Genomic DNA, 16,869 nt, shown 5'->3' on the forward strand with positions numbered 1-16,869 from the left:
ATCGTATAGAATTGTTGGCAGGAAGCCCCCTTTCGGGGGAGTTCGGCCGCCGTATTGCAAGTACTTTGTAGTTGACGCCACTTCGATGAATTGCGAGTCAATGATGATGAAGGACACACAACACCCAGTCATCTCGAGGCACAGAAAATCCCTGACCCCGCGGGGAATCGAACCCGGGACCCCGTGCGCGGGAAGCGAGAACAGCAAACCAACACCGACAATGATAGTTCAGGAATACATGTCGACATCGCAAGCTGAAAATGAAGAGATAGAGAAAGTAAATGAACATACTGAAAGGGTAATACAGTATGTAAAGGGAGATGAAAATCTAATAGTTATGGGGGACTAGAATGCAGTTGCAGGTAAAGGAGTAAAGAAAATATTATAAGAGAATATGGAGTCATGAAGAATCAATACAGAAAGAAGTGTGATACGGAAGTACTAAGGAATAACGAGATACGCTTGAAGTTCTCTAAGACTATAGATACAGCAATAAGGATAGCTCAGCAGGCAGTACAGTTGAAGAGGAATGGACATGTATAAGAAAGGCATTCACAGAAGTTGGAAAGAAAAATATAAGTAGAAAGGAGGTAACTGCTAACTTCTAAAATCATTGGAGGAAGCGGGAACAAAACGACTAACTAATTTCGAAGACTACAAGAGGTGACAAGTGCGAGAGTTGTCAATCAGCTTACTAGCTCATACATCCAGGTTGCCGACAAGAATAATGTACAGAAGAATGGAAAAGCAACTTGAGGATGTGATACATGAGGATTAGTTTGGCTTTCGGGAAGGTAGAGTCAATACAGAGCCAAGTCTTAAGTTGCTTATTATAATGGAAGCAAGAATAAAGAAAAACCAAAACCTGAAAAAGCGTTCGACAGTGTAAAATGGTGCAAAATGTTCGAAATTCTGAGAAAAATACGGGTAAGCTATAATGAATGACGGCTAATATACAATATAAACGAGAGCCAAGGGGGAGTAAATGACCAAGAACGAAGTGCTCGGATTAAAAAGGGTGTAAGACAAAAGATGTAATCTTTCGCCCCTGTTCAGTCTGCACGTCGAAGAAGTAATGATGAAAAGAAAACAAAGTTTTAGGAGTAGAATTAAAATTCAAGGTGAAAGGATACTAACGATACGATTCTCTGATGACTCTGCAATCCTCTGTAAAAGTAAAGAAGAATTACATGATGTGCTTAATGGAATGAACCGTCTAATGAGTGAGGAATATGGATTGAGAGTAAATGGAAGAAAGACGAAAGTAATGAGAAGTTGCTGAAATGAGAACACTGAGAAACTTAACATCAGGTTTGATGTGTGGTATCGCTAGCAACGAGGCCACGGCGTATTAAAGTTATCAGGTTGGCACTACGACAGACACCGACGACAGCGCCCTCTACTCGGTGCTGTGCAGATCTACGAGCTCCGCTACAGGTTCTGCCCATTTGATCAAGAGCAGACGTCGAGGACACTTAGCTTCAGCTTGAGACTGTGCTCATCTGTACAAGTTATGTATGCCTCTGTATTTACATTCAGGCTCCAGTAAACCACTTTTACTTACGTACAGTACCGGCATATTTTTCCTGCTCCTACCCCTTCCAGGCGGGATATAAAATGACGGTCACAAAGTACCTAAGCATTAAAATAACCAATGACGAACGGAGCAAGGAGGACATCAAACGCAGACTAGCATTGGTAAAAGGGTCATTCCTGGCCAAGAGAAGTCTACTAGTGTCGAACATAGGACTTAATTTGAGAAAGACATTTCTGAGAATGTACGTTTGGAGCACAGCGTTGTATGGTAGTGAAACATGGACTGTGGGGAAACTGGAACAGAAGAGAGTGGAAGCTTCGAAATGTGGTGCTACACACGAATGGTGAAAATTAGGTGGATTGAAAAGATAAGGAATGAGGAGGTTCTGCGCAGAATCGGAGAGGAAAGGAATATCTGGGAAACACTGACAAGGAGAAGGGAATGACTCCCATAGTGAAACTTCCTGGCAGATTAAAACTGTGTGTCAGACCGAGAATCGAACTCGGGACCTTTGCCTTTCACGGGCAACTGCTCTACCAACTGAGCTACCCAAGCACGACTCACGCCCCGCCCTCACAGCTTTACTTCTGCCAGTATCTCGTCTCCTACCTTCAGCAAGGTTCGCAGGAGAGCTTCTATAAAGTTTGGAAGTTAGGAGACGAGATACTGGCAGAAGTAAAGCTGTGAGGACGGGGCGTGAGTCGTGGTTGGGTAGATCAGCTGGTAGAGCACTTGCCCGCGAAAGGCAAAGGTCCCGAGTAAGAATCTCGGTCCAGCACACAGTTTTAATCTGCCAGGAAGTTTCATATCAGCGCACAATCCGCTGCAGAATAAAAATCACTCTGGAGACTCCCATAGTATTAGACGGAGCTGTAGAGAGCAAAAACTGCGAAGACAGAGACTGGAATAAAAATGGTTCAGAACCGCGCGACTGCTATGGTCGCAGGTTCGAATCCTGCCTCGGGCATGTATGTGTGTGATGTCCTTAGGTTAGTTAGGTTTAAGTAGTTCTAAGTTCTAGGGGACTGATGACCACAGCTGTTAAGTCCCATAGTGCTCAGAGCCATTTGTACCAAAAATGGTTCAAATGGCTCTGAGCACCCCTAGAACTTAGAACTACTTAAACCTAACTAACCGAAGGACATCCAACACATCCTTGCCCGAGGCACGATTCGTAGCGGTCGCTCGGTTCCAGACCTAGAACCGCTCGGTCACCCGGGCCGGCAGACTGGAATACATCGAGCAAATAATTGGGGCATAGGTTGCAAGTGCTACTCTGAGATTAAGAGGTTGGCACCACATGAGAGAAGTTCGAGGCGGGCCGTACAAGACCAGTCAGATGAGAAGAAAAAAATAAAAAAGGTTTGCGCATTCAGATTGACGTCCGGCTGAAGGAGAGAAAAGAATCTGAACCGTATGTGCGTGCTGGGAAGGACGTGAGCGACTTTGACGAGACAGCAGTGGTCAGTGTAGACACCCGGAGCGAGATTGGCTCAGGAAAGCGCAGCGGGCTTGGACAGCGAGTGGCAGCTGGAGCTCTAAGCCGGCACCTGCGGCACGTGCGGGCTGGCTTATCTGGCCCAGCGCCGGCCAGAAAGCTCGTCTCCACACACACACACACACACACACACACACACACACACACACACACACACACACACACACACGCGCGTGAGCGCGCACGCAGCTACGTGACGTAGGGCAGAGCCGGCGGCTCACGGCTGCGAGCACGTGCCCCTGTCGCTAGGCAACGCACGCTGCTCTCCACTGTCTCCCCTCCCCACAAGCAAAGCAAGCGGGGGGAAGTGTCCACGGCGGGAGTTCTTGCGTGAAGCACTCCATAGGGCAATTCGACTGGAAATCTTAAAAATAAAAATGAATTCCTGAAAGTTGTACTGGCGATTTGCCCTTAGCCAGAATTTAACCGTACGTTTCGCCAAATGATCAACATTCAGTGTACCTTTGACGGACGGTGTTCGGCACATAGCACGCGTGCGGTTGAAGCGATATTGAATAGCATATTTCATGACAGGTGGATTGGTCGTCGAAGCACCATACCATGGCCCGCACGTTCACCGGATCTGACGTCCCCGGATTTCTTTCTGTGGGGAAAGTTGAAGGATATTTGCTATCGTGATCCACCGGCAACGCCTGACAACATGCGTCAACGTATTGTCGATGCGTGTGCGAACATTACGGAGGGCGAACTACTCGCTGTTGAGAGGAATGTCGTTACACATAGTACAAAATGCATTGAGGTTGACGGACAGCATTTTGAGCATTTATTGCATTAATGTGGTACTTACAGGTAATCACGCTGTAACAGCATGCGTTCTCAGAAATGATAAGCTCACAAAGGTACATGTATCACATTGGAACAACCGAAATGGTTCAAATGGCGCTGAGCACTATGGGACTTAACATCTCTGGTCATCAGTCCCCTAGAACTTAGAACTACTTAAACCTAACTAACCTAAGGACATCACACACGTCCATGCCCGAGGCAGGATTCGAAACTGCAACCGTAGCAGTCGCGCGGTTCCGGACTGAGCGCCTAGAACCGCTAGACCACCGCGGCCGGCTAACAACCGAAATAAAACGTACCTACGTTCTGCATTTTAATTTAAAAAACCTACCTGTTACCAACTGTTCATCTAAAATTGTGAGCCATATGTTTGTGACTATTACAGCGCCTCAATCACAAAACGAAAAAAGTGGTCCAACTAAAACATTCATATTTCTTTACGTTCTACACGAATATGTAATAAAAAAATGGGGTTTCTATTTAAAAAAAAAAAAAAAACGCTGTTGATATCCGTTTGACCTATGGCAGTGCCATCTAGCGGGCAAACCATAGCGCCATCTGGTTTCCCCCTTCAAGCTAGACGAGTTTTGTTCTTCGTAGTTTTTTCGTTTGATGCCTATTGCGTGAGATATTTGGCCCAGTCACTATCAGTGGACCACCCTGTACAGTTAAAGGCTATCCGGCCATTGACCTTCGTCTGTGCGAGTGCGCAGAGGTTGTCCGAACTCTTATGGGAATCGTCACCTTAGTTGGCACGAGTGATAAGTGTATGGGCAAATATCGATTAGGACCATTACGAATGTGTATTGTGGACAGTTGGAAACGTCTTACGGGAAGCGTGCAAGGGATACGTCCCTGCAGTCGCGCTATTCACCTGTGTCCTCGGTGACTCAGATGGCTAGAGCGTCTGCCACGTAAGCAGAAGACCTCGGGTTCGAGTCCTGGTAGGGGGCACGCATTTTTAGCTGTCCCCATTGAGGTACATCAACCTGTCAGTAGCTGAGGGTTTCGATTAATCATCATTTATTTATTATAGGGTTTTGTAAAGGAAGCTGTTTACGTCCCTCCGCTACCAACAACTCTGAACTATCTGCGGAACCGGATCACAGCTGTCGTGCAATCAGTAATAGCGGATACACTTTCGCGTGTGAGGGATGAGTTTGGCTACCGCGTCGATATCTGGCGTACAGCCAACGGTGGCCACATCGAACATTTATCACATTTCAAATTATTAAATAATTATTAAAAACTAATTAATTACAAATTATTAAATTTATTTAATTGATATCAAATATTATGAAAAAGGCTTTGAAACTTCCTTTTTCATCGGTATAAAGCTTGTTCATTTCAGATTTGTACTTGAATAAATGCGAAGTTTTGAAAATGGGTCCATCATTTAGAATAACCTTGTACTTGGGAACTCACGAGTGGTTCTTTCTGATTTTTTACATCCACGCTTCGCAACTGTAAATTGTGCCGGTCCGTTAGAACATGACGCCTGACTGGTTATGGTGATTGTTCCTCTGCTTTTTAATTTCATCCAACTTCAACAGTCGACTTAGGGCAGCTTTACAAGGCTGAAACTTCCGTTGTTAGATTTGTTACTCAGATGACATGCAATGAGTAGTCAACGTTCGAAGTCACTGAACCATTGAGCATTCCTGACCTACCCATTCTGCTGTTACTGCTTGTCTACTGACAACACACTGCCGCCTCCCCCCCCCCCCCCTCCCCTCCCCAGCCTCTTTTATACTGGCGAGTCCGCACCTCGTGACATCTAGCGAGCAATTTAGTATTACGTAAGCGTGTAGGCATGAGATACTATACAGAACTGACCTCCTTATTGTGTCCAAGACTGTTAGTATAATACACTACATTGTGCTTCACGTTTAACGACCTGTTAATTAGTGCTTTCACTCCTATGCTTTATGGAAAGTATTACTCTACGAACTTAGAAGGACGTTACGGATTTTGTTTTTCTTTGTATGGATTGCTGGTTACTGATTTAGAAAACGAAAAAAGGGAAACTACAAATATAATGAGTTAAAGATGGATACCTATAGATATTTTCTTAGTCATGTATGAAACACAAACTCTTGTTAGATTTGTCTTTAAATATTTCTTAACTTTCGTGCTCCAAGAGCTTGCTGGAATTTAGAGTGTTAGTTGATGGGAAAATGCAGATCTGTTAAACAGCGAACTCCCCAGTGTTTTATTCGAGCAGTATTTTGTGCGCAGTCGTCTCCCGACAATATTTAAGTGGAATGCGGCTGTGACGATAAATTAAAAACATGAAAAAGTGGAACGTCAAACAGACAGTAAAAATAAAAAAAGCAGTTACAAGTAGCTGAAGGACCAGTTAAACAATATTTGATTACAAAACAACAAAATACATCTGTTACTGCCATCGAACAGCGGTCCATTTCGATATTTTGCTTCTCTGCGCAAGAGAAAAAAAGTCCTCGATAGAAAACCGAAAGGAAGTAGTGTGTTGACACTCCGCATATGCGGGGAGCGGAAAGCGGAAAGTGTGGCCTGCGAACATGATGTGCAAAAAACACACGATGGCCAATGTGTGCATAGCTCTACTTCTGATGTTAAACGACGCTTTTATAGTAACAGGATCTCTCTCTCTCTCTCTCTCTCTCTCTCTCTCTCTCTCTCTCTCTCTCTCTCTCTGTGTGTGTGTGTGTGTGTGTGTGTGTGTGTGTGTGTGTGTGTTCAAATGGTTCAAATTTAACTACTGAGGTCATCAGTCCCCTAGAACTTAGAACGACTTAAACCCAACAAACCTAAGGACATCACACACAACCATGCCCGAGGCAGGATTCGAACCTGCGACCGTAGCAGCAGCGCGGTTCCAGGCTGTAGCGCCTAGAACCGCTCGGTCACTCCGGCCGGCTGTGTGTGTGTGTGTGTGTGTGTGTGTGTGTGTGTGTGTGTGTGTGTGTGTGTGTGTGTGTGTATGTATTTTAGTAGTCAATGCTTTCATTCTCTTAAAGCAATAATGTACTCCTCGGTCTTTTACCGTGTCCCCTATAGTCTGCTGAAGTACTTAAGTCTACTATCTAAGGCGAAAATTGCGGCTTTTTTGCTACAGCAAGGCGGCCGAGAACCTCAAACTACAAACAGCAAACTCGGAATATTTTCTTCTTTTTTGATAAGTATTTGTAATAATTCTATGACGTGCAACGGATCAATAAGTAGAATAGAGGTATCGATACTTTACATTTCAAAATCCAGGTCTTGGCTTTCTTTCTTGATGTGCGAAACTTTATTATGGAAGAGCTTTATTTCCAATCACAATACAATTTGAATCACGAGGTAGGAGTATGCAGTGCTTGAGGTACAGTGATAGCATAATAAGGAAGATGCCGTTTTTTAGAAAGGATATGAGATGTTCTCGTAATCGAAGTAAATATTTGTTACTATTCCGATAGAGTCTGTCGTGACATATGAAAATTTCACCCCGACCGAGATTCGAACCCAGATCTGATTATCTGCTTCACCATTAGACAGTAAAGGCATGAGCACGCCTCGAACTCTTCGCTTTCTGTGGTGTTTGCTATAAATAAAACACTATAAACAGAGGTTCAGGCGCCTATTACGGGGAAACGAGTCTGATGTAGGACAGTGGATTACTCTGCCATGAACACCGCTGAATTAAATTCCCGGGAAGGAAATGAATAGAATAGACGGTGTTGAAACCAATGAAACGAACCGATATGAGCTTATACATGTTTAATACGTTCAGAACATGCAACATAATGAAAAATTCATCTACATCTAGGCTCTGCAAGACACCTTACGGTGTTTGGTGGAGGGTACTTCTGGTACCCCAACCTCTATCCGCCATACATATTCTATTCACGATAGGCGCGTGGAAAGAATGAGTGTCAGCAAAATTTTACTTTCAAATTCACTGAACGCTTGTCTCATCGCTTTCCTTATGTTAACTTTAGCTTTGTTTAGCTTTCGTTGGAAAGCTAGGCTTTGACTTCGCTTAAATCTGTGATGAAGCTCTCTTCGGTTTCATACCAACTTTCTAACGCAGGTATTAAACCACAGTGAGTCTTTCCTTTAAATGGGCACATACTTGTCTAAGGAGTACTGAGCAATGCTTTTAATTTTACTCATCTATGCTCCGCATCTTCCTCGTCAGCTCTGAATATATGACGTTAACTTCTCAGATACTCTGCAGTTTGTGTCCCGTCACTCTCGCTATACCAAAACACTTCTTACTTTTTTAACATTACTTGTAACATCCATTGTCATTGGTGTTACCACAGTCTTATGATCACCGATTCCCTCTTCTACGTTAACTGATTCAAAAAGTTTATGTCTGTTTGTTGCTATGAGGGGTAAGATGATATTTCTTCAATGGATTTAAGGCAACAGGAACATACCCCTGCAACTGTGTCACTCACGACCTTCCGCCATGTCCGTTTCTTCAGAGGTGCTGTTCCCGAAGAGAGCATATTTGGTAGTCTGTAAGGAAAGATCTGGAGAAAACATCTGCATCTACATTTACATCAACACTCTGAGAACATTGTGAAGTGCATGGCAGAGTGTAAGTCTCGTTGTAGCAGTTACTATAATTTTTTTTCCGTTCCCTACACGCATGGAGTGCTGGAAGGACCTGTGTGCACTGTAATTAATCTATTCTCATGACCTAGGGGAGCAATGCGTTGGGTCTTGCTGTGGACTCCCAGAGTCGTCATTTAACGCTGGTTCTTGAAACTTTGTAAGGACGCTTTCTCGGGATAGTCTGCGTCTATCTTCCAGTTTCTGCCATTTCACACTCTCCCGTCGATCGAACAAACCTGTCATCATTCCTGTTGTCCATGTCTGTATATGTATAATTTCAACTATTAGTCCTATTTGGTACGGGTCGCACACATTTGAGCAAGTCATCTGTAAGCAATTCCTTTTTTTTTTAGACAACGGCACTTCTATAGATTCTACAAAAAAACTTAAGTCTGCCACGACTGAAACTATGTAATGGTTCCATTTCAAATCCCTGCAAAGCGTTACACCCACATAATTGTATGAGTTCACTAAATCCAGCAGTGATTCATAGATACTGTAGTCATATGATTTTTCATTTTGGTGAAAGGTACAATTTCACATTTTTGAAATTTTATAGCAAGTTGTCAATCTATTCACCGCTTTGAAATTAAGATCTAACTTAGTGTTGGCGCAGATTTTTTTCACACGGTTATGGATAACTATGTTCATGTGAAAAGTCTGAGGTTATTAATACTGTCTGCGGGTCCAATACATAGGATGAACAGCAATTTACATCATCTGTTATGGGTCTCCATCCAAGACAACAAGTTATGTCCTCCCTACCAAAAAATCTCAATCCGGTCAAAAATTTCGGCTGATATACCATAGCATCACTTTGACAACAAGCGTAGATGTGGTACTGAGTTAAATGCTTCTCGGAAATCGGTAAGTACTACATCAAACTGACTGCCTTGTTCCGTGGCTTCGAGTAAGTCATGGAAGAAAAGTTCGACTTGGGTTTCATATGATCGATCTTTCCGGAATCCGTGTTGGGTGATATATAGAATGCCATTCTGTTACAGATATCTCATTCCGTTTGACCTCAGAATGGTTCAAATGGCTCTGAGCACTATGAGACTTAACATCTGAGATCATCAGTCTCCTAGACTTACAAGGGAACCTCCCCATCGCACCCCCTCAGATTTAGTTATAAGATGGCATAGTGGATAGGCCTTGAAAAACGGAACACAGATCAATCGAGAAAAGAGGAAGAAGTTGTGTGGAAATATGAAAAAAATAAACAAAATATACAAACTGAGTAGTCCGTGCGCCAGATAGGCAACATCAAGGACAGTGTGAGCTAAGGAGCGCCGTGGTCCCGTGGTTAGCGCGAGCGGCTGCGGAACGAGAGGTCCTTGGTTCAAGTACTCCCTTGAGTGAAGTGTTTCCTTTTTTTATCTTCGCAAAGTTATGATCTGTCCGTTCGTTCATTGACGTCTCTATTCACTGTAATGAGTTTAGTGTCTGTGTTTTGCGACCGCACCGCAAAATCGTGCGATTAGTAGACGAAAGGAAATGCCTCTCCAATGGGAACTGAAAACATTTGATCGCAAGGTCATAGGTCAACCGATACCTCCACAGGAAAACACGTCTGATATATTCTATACGACACTGGTGACGGCATGTGCGTCACATGACAGGAATTTGTTGTTGACCCACCTAACTTGTACACTTGGCGAATGGATAAAAAATTCTTCTACCTTGCCCGGTTTTTTTGTAGATGTGATAATCACTCCCAAAAAAGTGATGAAAACATAATGGACGGACAGATAATAATTGTCTGAAAATAAAAAATTAAACTTTTCACTCGAGGGAAGACTTGAACCAAGGACCTCTCTGCCGCAACCGCTCACGCTAACCACGGCGCTCCTTAGCTCACACTGTCCTTGATGTTGCACATCTTGCACATGGACTACTCAGTTTGTACATTTTGTTTATTTTTTCATAGTTCCACACAACTTATACCTGTTTTCTCGACTGATCTGTGTTCCGCTTTTCAAGTCCGCAGGTCGTGGCCGTGCGGTAGCGTTCTCGCTTCCCGCCCCCGGGGTCCCGGGTTCGATTCCCGGCGGGGTCAGGGATTTTCTCTGCCTCGTGATGACTGGGTGTTGTGCGATGTCCTTAGGTTAGTTAGGTTTAAGTAGTTGTAAGTTCTAGGGGACTGATGACCATAGATGTTAAGTCCCATGGTGCTCAGAGCCATTTGAACCGTTTTTCAAGGCCTATCCACTGTGCCAACTTATAACTAAATCTGAGGGGGGGGGGGGGGGGCGATGGGGAGGTTCCCTTGTTAGAACTACTAAAACCTAACTAACCTAAGGACATCACACACATCCATTCCCGAGGCAGCATTCGAACGTGCGACCGTAGCAGCAGCGTGGTTCCGGACTGAAGCGTCTACAATCGCTCGGCCACAGAGGTTGCCATGGGGGTGAGTAATTTCCTGCTCAGGATACGCACCTGATAAGGTAGCGCTATTATCAGAGATTTCTTTCGATGTGCGAGAGCAGCCCAGATGTCGCACGCAGGGAAGCATTACTTTCAGTGAAGTGTTCGTCAATGACGCCAAACAAGAAGACCAGGAAGTAAAAAAGAAGGTAACAAAAATTCCGGTGGCGAGCAGTTTGGAAGCAGAAGTTGCCCAGTTAGAGCAGGTGAGTCAGCGCAATCGGCTGCTGAATAAGCAAGCGGGGGTCAGCGCTAACGAGGGGCTCGGTAAAGGCACTCCCCGCCAGGCTCGCGGCAAATTATCAGTTTTTAAACTGCGCCCTCATACGCGCGGACCCGAATTACGGCTCTCGGACACCGACCGCCGGCGTCTGCCGCCATTATCTGGCCGAGCTAAGTAGCCGATGCACTAGAATGGGAGCCTGCTTATAGAATAACTCTAATAGCAGTGGCCGATGAAATAACGACGACGTACCGGACGACGCAGCTGTTACGTAAAGGCGGCAGGTTACTGGGACGCGGTGGCGCGCCCCCCTACACACTGTAGTTACGGCAGAAGCAGCCACAAACAAGGCTACCTCTCAGATTACGCTCACATCGTACAGAGCCCTATCGGACGCATTCCTCCGTGATTAGAGATCAAAGGTACGTTCAGTGGCGATATCAGGAGTTCAAAATCGATTTACCGAGTTCCTGAATAACACTGTTGTTGTTGTTGTCTTCAGTCATGAGACTGGTTTGATGCAGCTCTCCATGCTACTCTATCCTGTGCAAGCTTCTTCATCTCCCAGTACCTACTGCACCCTACATCCTTCTGAATCTGCTTAGTGTATTCATCTCTTGATCTCCCTCTACGATTTTTACCCTCCACGCTGCCGTCCAATACTAAATTGGTAACCCTCGATGTCCTACCAACCGATCCCTTCTTCTAGTCAAGTTATGCCACAAGCTCCTCTTCTCCCCAATTATATACAATACCTCCTCTTCAGCATTCTCCTTTCGAAAGCTTCTACTCTCTTCTTGTCTAAGCTATTTATCGTCCACGTTTCACTTCCATACATGGCTACACTCCATACAAATACTTTCAGAAACGACTTCCTGACATTTAAATCTGTACTCGATGTTAACAAATTTTTCTTCTTCAGAAACGCTTTCCTTGCCTACTGGGCATTAAAACAGCAAAATTAGGACGGATAACGAAATTTTATTCAATGTGCTGGACATGTAGTTAGGAAGAGTATGGACAGAATGACGAAGAGAGTGTGGGAAACAACAGGAAGGACAAGGGGAAAGACAGGAACCAAGTGGGTTGTTGAATATCGGAAGGACTGGTTGGAACTGGGGATCAAGGTCGAAGGAAAGGAAAAATGGAGGAACAACTATACACCGACCAATATGCCGGAGATCAACGACAGAGAAGAATACAGGAAAACATTAGTGTGTCACCAGTGGAGCCGACAGGATAAACGGAAACTGAAGATCACAGAAGAAGAGCGGGAGAGAAGAATAGAAAGAATAAAAGAGGTTCTGGGAGAAGAAGAGGAAAATGTCCACAAAAGGGCTACCCGTGGTCCTACAGAGCCGTAACGCCAGAAGAAGAAGATATAGTATCGTAGTAATAATACATTTAATAATATGTAGGGATACACTTTGTAAGGTTTCTAGCTTATTTTTGCCATTCAATGAAAGTGATGTGAGCTCTTTTTATTCGATGTGTTATACGCCATACACTGTAAAGCCAAAGAAACTGGCACACCTGCCTATATCGTGTAGCGCCATCGCGAGCACGCAGAAGTGCCGCAACACGACGTGGCATGGACTCGAGTAAAGTCTGAAGTAGTGCTGGAGGGAAATGACAACATGAATCCTGCAGGGGTGTCCATAAATCCGTAAGTGTACGAGGGGGTGGACATCTCTTTTTAACAGCACGTTGCAAGGCATCCAATATATGCTCAATAATGTTCAGGTCTCGGGAATTACGTGGCCAGCACAACTGTTTTAAATCAGAAGAGTGTTCCTGGAGCCACTCTGTAGCAATTTTGGACGTGTGGAGTGTCGCAGCGTTCTGCTGGATTTGCTCAAGTCCCGCCGGAATGCTCAATGAACATGAACGCATGCAGGTGATCAGACAATGTGTACGTAGTGTCACCTGTCAGAATTGTATCTAGACATATCAGGGGTCTCATATCACTCCAACTGCACACGCCCCACACCATTACAGAGTCACCACCAGCTTGAACAGTCCCCTGCTGATATGCAGGGCCCATGGGTTCATGGGGTTGTCTCCGTACCAGTGCACGTCCATCAGCTCGATACAATTTGAAACGAGTCTCGTCCGACCAGGCAACGTGTTTCCAGACATCAACAGTCCAATGTCGGCGTTAGCTGGCCCTGGCGAGGCGTAAAGCCTTGTGTCGTGCAGACATCAAGGGTACACGACTGAACCTGGTCCTAAAGTCAAAATCGATGATTTTTTGTTGAATGGTTCGCACGCTGACACTTGTTGGTAGCCCAGCATTGAAATCTGCAGCAATTTCCGGAAGAGTTGCACTTCTGTCACGTTGAACAATTCTCTTCATTCGTCGTTGGTCGCGTTCCTGCAATGTCTTGTTCCGGCGGCAGCGATGTCGGAGATTTGATGTTTCACCGCATCCCTGACAGTCACGATACACTTGCACGGGAAAATCCGCGCTTCCGCGCTCCTTGGAGATGCTGTGTCCCATCGCTCGTGCGCCGACTATAACACCACATTCAAGCTTACTTAAATCTTGATAACCTGCAGTTGTAGCAGCAGTAACCGACTAAACAACTGCACCAGACACTAGTCTTATATAGGCGTTGCCGACCGCAGCACCATATTCTGCCTGTTTACATGTTTCTGTATTTGAATACTCATGCCTATAATAGTTTCTTTGACGCTTCAGTGTATTTTGGTGCAGTTGCGATGAAATACACTACTGGCCATTAAAATTGCTACACTACGAAGACGACGTGTTACAGACGTGAAATGTAAGCGACAGGAAGAAGATGCTGTGAGATGCAAATGATTAACTTTTCAGAGCATTCACACAAGGTTGGTGCCGATGGAGACACCTACATTGTGCTGTCATGAGGAAAGTTTCCAACCGACTTTTCATACACAAACAATAGTTGACCGGCGTTGCCTGGTGAAACGTTGTTGTGATGCCTCGTGTAAGGAGGAAAAATGCGTACCATCACGTCTCCGACTTAGATAAAGATCGGATTGTAGCCTATCGCGATAGCGGTTTATCGTATAGTGACATTGCTGCTCGCGTTGGTCGAGATCCAATGACTGTTAGCAGAATATGGAATCGGTGGGTTCAGGAGGGTAATACGGAACGCCGTGCTGGATCCCAACGGCCTCGTGTCACTAGCAGTCAACATGACATGCATCTAATCCGCGTGATTGTAACGGATCGTGCAGCCACGTCTCGATCCCTGAGTCAACAGATGAGGACGTTTGCAAGACAACAACCATCTGCACGAACAGTTCGACGACGTTTGCGGCAGCATGGACTATCAGCTCGTAGACGATGGCTGAGTTACCCTTGAGGCTGCATCACAGACAGGAGCGCCTGCGATGGTGTACTCGACGACGATCCTGGGTGCACAAATGGCAAAACGTCATTTTTTCGGATGAATCCAGGTTCTGTTTACAGCATCATGATAGTCGCATCCGTGTTTGGCGACATCGCGGTGAACGCAGATTAGTAGCGTGTATTCGTCATGGCCATACTGGCGTATCATCCGGAGTGATGGTACGGGGTGACATTGGTTACACGTCTCGGTCACCTCTTGTACGCATTGGCGACACTTTGAACAGTGGACGTTAACATTTCAGATGTGTTACGACCCGTGGCTCTACCCTTCATTCGATCCCTGCGAAACCCTACATTTCAGCAGGATAATGCACTACCGCATGTTGCAGGTCCTGTACGGGCCTTTCCGGATACAGAAAATGTTAGAGTGCTGCCCTGACCAACACATTCTCCAGATCTCTCACCAATTGAAGTGGTCAATGGTGGCCGAGCAACTGGCTCATCACAATACGCCAGTCACTACTCTTGATGAACTGTGGTATCGTGTTGAAGCTGCATGGGCAGCTCTAACTGTACATGCCATCCAAGCTCTGTTTGAATCAATGCCCAGGCGTATCAAGGCCGTTATTACGGCCAGAGGAAGTTGTTCTGAGTACTAATTTCTCAGGATCTATGCACCCACATTGCGTGAAAATGTAATCACATGTCAGTTCTAATATAATATGTTTGTCCAATGAATCCCTGTTTATCATCTGCATTTCTTCTTGGTGTAGCAGTTTTAATGACCACTAGTGTACTAATTATTTGCTTATACAAGTCTGTCGTACTTTTGATGTCAAATTAACGTTTGTTTCATGCCGTCTTCACCGTATCGCAATTTTGAAGGCCGACAGTGTTAGATTACTCACATTACCATTATTTTAAAAAGTTTTATATAATTTGTATCATGTTCCATAACCTTATGTCACTGGTGCAGATGTAAAATTGAATAAACGTAACACAAATGTATAGAGAGTAAACAAATTGTTATTACACGCTACGAAATGTTACATAAACACGTGCATTCGCTATGTCAGCGAAGTACGTAGCAGTTAATTAACTAATTAAACCGCACAGATGCGTCTCATTCCCACGGTATCGACTTGTGACGCAAGCACCCTGGTATCATCACGTCCTATTTACACGGCTCTCATTATCCGCCCGGCACTCCACGCGTCTCTTCCCACAGCCTTTCTTGCGAGGCGTCCAACAGGTACGGCTGGCGGGAGCTCACCGCCAGCGGTCCGTAAGAAGCCCAACAGCCGCCGTCCGTGATAACATAGGGAAACGAAAAAACAACGAAATAGGGTCCGTGCGCCGGATACGGCAGCGTGCCGCGTAAAAACAGCTGGTGCGTCGGCGCGTGATCCAAGGAAAGAAGAGCCCTCCAGTTGCGTGCTTCACGCAGAACAACTGCCATAAACTTTTTCTTAATTGTTGGCTTTATTGTTTTTTTACAGTTATTGAGCGATATCTCCAATGCATGACAAACATCCTTCTTTTCTGACACACTGTTTATCCCCCTTCCAGCGGTATCATCTACACTAGTGGCTACATAGATGAAGTCACACGTAAAAACTGAAAACAAAAAAAATGTCGTGTGCAGGCTGTCCCCTCTATCTCAATGAGAGAGAAACGCAGACGTCAACCGCGTGAAGCTATTGAAATAATTCAATGCCGACAAATGAAATTATGCGACGAACCGGGAATTGAACCCAGATTTTCCGCTTTACGCCAGCAGTCGCCTTACCGTTCGGCTATCGGAGCACGCTTCCCGTCCAACTCAAATTCCAAACTTGTCACAAAATACTTCCGTAGCGCTCCCTGTGCATCAATGTCACTGCTCGGATCCATGGCGCATCCTCACTGAAGACATCATGAAATGCCGTCAAGGTGTAAATATTATTTCTAGGCCTATATATGTAGTTCATGTTATTTCGGACGTGTCTGCAAGAACAGACAACACAAATATAATATTTATCACGACCACCTTAAGTAATACACTGAAGCGCCAAATAAACCGGTGCAAACATGCGTATTCCAGTACAAAAAAATGGTTCAAAAGGCTCTGAGCACTATGGGACTTAACCGCTGAGGTCATCAGTCCCCTAGACTTAGAACTACTTAAACCTAACTAACCTAAGGAAATCACATACATCCAGGCCAGAGGCAGGATACGAACCTGCGACCGTAGCGGTCGCGCGGTTCCAGACTGAAGCGCCTGGAACCGATCGACCACTCCGGCCGGCATTCCAGTATACAAATATGTGAACAGGCAGAATACAGCGCTGCGGTCGGCAACGCCTATATAACACAAGTGTCTGGCGCAGTTGCTAGAGCGGTTATTGTTACTACAATGGCAGGTTACCAAGATTTAAGTGAAGTTGAACGTGGTGTTAAAGTCGGCGCAC

The 16,869-nt window shown here is 45.0% G+C and overlaps 1 protein-coding gene and 1 non-coding gene across 2 annotated transcripts in view; both read right to left on the minus strand.

Annotated features, from left to right (window-relative positions):
* LOC126284738 (uncharacterized) overlaps positions 1-16,869 on the minus strand; it is a 957,335-nt gene that overhangs the window by 917,990 nt on the left and 22,476 nt on the right. The gene's annotated exons all lie outside the window — the stretch shown is intronic.
* On the minus strand, positions 2,018-2,092 carry Trnas-uga (transfer RNA serine (anticodon UGA)). The gene has a single exon. It is a non-coding gene; the product is annotated as a tRNA-Ser (tRNA).

This window comes from Schistocerca gregaria, chromosome 8, assembly GCF_023897955.1.
Source record: "Schistocerca gregaria isolate iqSchGreg1 chromosome 8, iqSchGreg1.2, whole genome shotgun sequence".
Taxonomy (NCBI): domain Eukaryota; kingdom Metazoa; phylum Arthropoda; class Insecta; order Orthoptera; family Acrididae; genus Schistocerca; species Schistocerca gregaria.